The following is a 5,094-nucleotide window of genomic DNA, read 5'->3' as shown; positions in this document are numbered from 1 at the left end:
ACATGGCACAGTTAGAGTCTGGCTGAACAGCCAAGACTGGCCATTGGCCACCCACAGCTGCTGGACTCTCATTTCCAGGAGAATAGGCCCCGCCCCTACACCTTTCTCCTTCAAGGGTCAAAGTCCTGGGCAGGAACATTCTGCTGGCAAGCCTGGGCCTACGTTTCCATAGAGGCAGGCAGATTCTGCTCTTTCCACTTCTGCAGGGGGAAGGGTGACTGTTTTCTACCAAGTCCCTAGGAGTAGAGGATTTCCACAACACAAGACCCACGTTCCTCTGCCAAGTACCACACAGTTCCCTTGGCTTTCCACAGTCTCTCTTATTTCTAGGCCTTAGCACATGCTGACGTTTTTGGAATATGCTTCTTTCTCTCCTCTAGGCAAATCCTCCTTATCTTTAAGATTCCATCTCACTTATATGAAATTTCCCTCAAATCTGAGTTAGAGGCCCTCCACCGTGTTCTCTCTGAAACCTGTTCTTTCCCCAATATTGCATCGAACAATGTTTTATTTGTATTTTTCCCCACTTGAGTGCAAGTTCTCTAAGGATGAATGCCCTCCCTTTTACTAGCCACTGGATCCTTGGCACTAAGCACAATACTGAGCACATAATAAATATTCCTTAGAAGTATTTTGAATTAATCAACTAATGAATGAAGGAAATGAATATCAATGGCACCATCATCCCACCAGTCACCTAGCTCCAAATTCAGACATTCTTATCACCATCTGGTCTGTCCCATTCATTGTATGTCCATAGGCTAGGCCCTCATTATCTTTCTCCTAGACCTTTGCAATAGCTCCCTGTAGAGGACATCTGTTATTTCTGCCTACCCAATAGTCCTTTCTTCTGATTTTGGAAACTGCCACCATTTACTTTGGGGGAACTACTTCTCCCATTCCCTGCAGTCTTGAGGGAAGTGTCAGTCAAGGTCCCTTTTGGCTTTCACCAAGGAATAAACAAATCTAAAACAACTTTGATTTTGTTTTGTTTGGGTACCCAGGATTGAACGCAGGGCCTAGCCTGATAGGCAATTGCTCTATTGTTCAGCTACATTCCCAACTCCAGAAATTTGACTCTTGAATGGAATATACAAAAATAGAAAATGAGAAATGACTCACAAGAAATTCTTCATTGCATTTTGGGGGTGACTTCATCAAGTTTAGAACCAAATGAAGGGGTAGTCACAGAGGTGAGGCAGAGGGAGATCAGAATATTATCTTTATTTCTGACAAAGCTGTTTTGAGATGTGTCTTTACCAGTAGACAAGTGGGCTAATAGTGGACACAAAAATTAAACTTCCTCACCCAGTCCCAGGTAGTGCTAGAAAACCATATAGACTTAGGCAGTCTTAGTGATGTGTATCTATAGTCTCAGCTACTGAGGAGGCTGAGGCAGGAAGATCCCTCAAGCCCCAGAGTTCAAGGATAGCCTGGACAACAGAGTGAGACCCTATCTCATTTTAAAAAAAGAAAAAGAAAAAAATTCATAGTCTTTTGTGTAAGGTCTAGGCCCTGAGAAATTTTGAACATGCAAGAGAGCAAAAACCCTGTAGTTATTGTGGGAAGAAAGATCTAAAAAAGGGAAAAAGAAAAAACTGAGTTGAGCTCAAGTCATTCTTCCAAAACTCACTAATCAGATATTAATTAATTATATATCATTTATATATATATATATATATATATATCAATATCATTCCTCCTCCTCTGGGGAATAACAGGTAGATGAAGGGAAGAGGCTAAAGTGTTACTCTAAAGGAGGTCCCAGCTGGATAGGTGGTGCATGCCAATCATCCCAGTGTCTCAGGAGGCTAAGGCAGAAGAGTCACAAGTTCAAGGCAGTCACAAGTTCAAGTGCAGGCAACTTATTGAGACCTTATCTAAAAATTAATTAATGTATGTCAGTGGTAGAACATTCCTGGGTTCCATCTCCAGTATTGCAGGAAGAAAGAAAGTGAGGAAGGAAGGGAGGGAGGGAGGAAGGAAGGGAAGAAGATTATCTACTCTCACATGGAAAAAGCTGGGGTTGGGACTAGATGTTTCTTCAGTGCTGCTCACTTTTATTCCTGATATCTAGATTACCCAAAGTAGCCCTGGTAATTATCATTCCTGAGGCTTACAGTTGTACAGCTATATCTTCCCAATGAATTCCCTTTTTTGCTGAATGTAGCCAGAATCTGTTTTCTATTACTTGTACCCAAAGAACTTATATTAGTTTCCTACTGCTGCTCTAGTGAAACATCACAAATTTAGTGGCTTTTAGAAGACAAATTTTTCATGATATTACAGTTTTGGAGATCAGAAGTCCCCGATGGGTCTTATTTGAAGTCAGGTGTGAGCAGGGTCACATTTCCTCAGGTGTCTAGTGGAGAATCCATTTCCTTTCTTCTCCAGTTTCATTCCTTGACTTGTGACTGCCCATTCCACAGCCAGCAATCATATCACTCTGAGCTCTGCTTGTGTCATCACCGACCCTTCTCTGACTCTCCTGCCTCCCTCCTTCCCTTATGAGGACCTTCGTGATTATATTGGGCCCACCCGGATAATCCAGGATAATCTCTCCATCTCAGAATCCTTAACTTAATCACATCTGCAAAGTCCCTTTTGCCATGTAAGGTAACATGGTCATAGGTTCCGGCGATTTGGATGTGGGATTCTTTGAAGGGCTGTTATTTCTGCCTACTACAAAATATTAACAGAAATACCTTTTAAATTGCCTTGTAGCCAACTCTTTTCTCTCAAGTCCGTCCTGTAACTAATCTTTAAATAATGTGAATCTGGTCTTTATTGTCCTACCCAAGAAACCTTCCCATTCCCCACAGCCCATTGAATAAAATCCAAGCACACCTTCTCTATCCTGTTTGTAAGGGTTTGCTCTGAGAGTTCTCTCAGTCAGAGATGTCCCTTACCCCAAAGTCAAAGCCTCTTCATCCATCAAGTGCTTTCTATTTCACAAAGACTTTCATTATCATCACTCTAGCTGGAATCCAGCTGGACTGTGAGCTCCACGTCTGTTACCTGGCAGTGCTGGATCTCTGAGCTCAAATCTTTGCTCAGCCACAGGCTAGTCATTGACCCTGAGCAAGGTACAATATTTAACGTCTCTGTGGCTTAATTTCCTCTATTTTAAAAAAATGCTGATATAAAGTAGCTACCCCATACACAGGTGGCTGTGAGATTAAATGAGATGATGCATATAAATTGCTTAGCCCACTACTTGGCACATAGAACACAATAATAGGTGGATAGTAGAAGTTATTAGTTAAAATTAAATGTACTAAATGAATGAGCTACTCCCTTCTCCTGGAATGTCAATATCCTTACTATGCCTCAAAGCCTAGAACATTTTTAATTGAATGAATAAATCTTACATTTTGTGTATTTATGTGTAGTTTCAGTTGCTTTCCCTCCTGGGGGTCCATCCCTGGTCAGAATCATTGTTGGTTGAAAGGGAAATCTGTTCCTAAAACTTTGCCTAGTGCCCTGCTCACCACACACCTTAGTTTGTCTTATTGAAGTGAATTTTGGCCACATAGAAACTTCCACCAGAGAAAATGGGCTAGTTCCCCTTAGGCACTGTGCTCTTAGGAGGGGCACCAGATTGTCAACGTCTTTATTGTAAGAATGCTACTATGAAACTCTGAACTGGTTACTGCATATCTCTAGATGTAGGTTTCCTTTCTGAAAAATGGGCATAACAATTCCTACTTTCAAGGTCACTGGGAAGATTCAATAAGATCAAGTAGAGGGCTGGGGATGTGGCTCAAGCGGTAGCGCGCTCGCCTGGCATGCGTGAGGCCCGGGTTCGATCCTCAGCACCACATACCAACAAAGATGTTGTGTCCGCCGAGAACTAAAATAAATAAATAAATAAATAAATAAATATTAAAAAATTCTCTCTCTCTCTCTCTCTCTCTCTCTCTCTCTCCTCTCTCACTCTCTCTCTCTAAAAAAAAAAAAAAAAAAAAAAAGATCAAGTAGAAACCCTGTGCCTTCAGTGTGGAAATGAGAAATGAACCTTAACTTCTGTGAGGTAAAGTAGAAAAGACCATAGCTGAAAGGAGAGCAAATTCACCACTAAGATGTAGTAAACATTTGCTCTAAATCCATGGTGGAACATAACAGTTTCCTAATCACACTGTCAATAAAGATCTCAAGGGCCCTTGGGGCTGGATCAAACTTTCACACACCAAAAAACTGTAGAAATCATTTCTGTCCAAGAGAGGGTTGTCTCTCTTGAAAAAACAAACAACAAAAAAGGAAACTATCTTTTTTCCTGACTTAAGAGTTTTTTTCTTATAAAATTAATACCTGTTTAAATAAAATTCATTATAGAATTTTTGGGAAATACAATAATGCGCAAAGAAAGGGAGACGCTCCTCTAAATGACACTGGAGGTCCCCCCTTGCAACTGTTAAGTAAAATTGGGATTACTGTAATCGCAATTTTGTATCATTTGGGTGAACATTTATTTTCCCCATATAATTAAATACGATGGGAGAGATTCCAATACACAAATTTGTTGCAATTTATTTAACCAATCTCGAATTGTTGGACATTTGAATTGCTGCCTTATTTATTTATTAGGGCTATTGTTAAGTGAGGCAGCATCTGTTACACAAATCTTTACCCATATCCTTGATACTATCCTTTTAATTCCTGGAAGTGGAATTGCCGGACCAAAGAGTGCGTGATGCATACTGTCGATTTACTTTCTTAGAATGATTTTACCCATTTATACACCCACCGACAAGTTCATAGGACTAAAATGGAGTAGCGGATGTCATTAACTGTCAAATACCGAACTAGAACCCCTAGCCTCGGCTCTGGTCTTCTTTCACGTTTTCCCGCCCACTCCGTACACCAGCCTCGAGCGCCACGAGCGCCCCGCCCAACTTAGTACAAGATGGCCCGCCTCTTCCCAACTCCCCCAGCGATTATGCCCAATAAGAAGCAGCAGTTATTAGTGTCGCCACACGATTGGTAAACTGAAGGGTCAGTCGTCCTCAGGGGCGGGCTAGAGAGGTCTGACGGACGTGGAGACCGGCCAGTGAGAGCGCGAGCGGGGCGTGCGTGGCGTGCGTGGCTCACTGG

The sequence above is a fragment of the Urocitellus parryii genome, chromosome 11 (assembly GCF_045843805.1).
Source record: "Urocitellus parryii isolate mUroPar1 chromosome 11, mUroPar1.hap1, whole genome shotgun sequence".
Lineage (NCBI taxonomy): Eukaryota > Metazoa > Chordata > Mammalia > Rodentia > Sciuridae > Urocitellus > Urocitellus parryii.
This window is presented reverse-complemented; position numbering follows the sequence as displayed.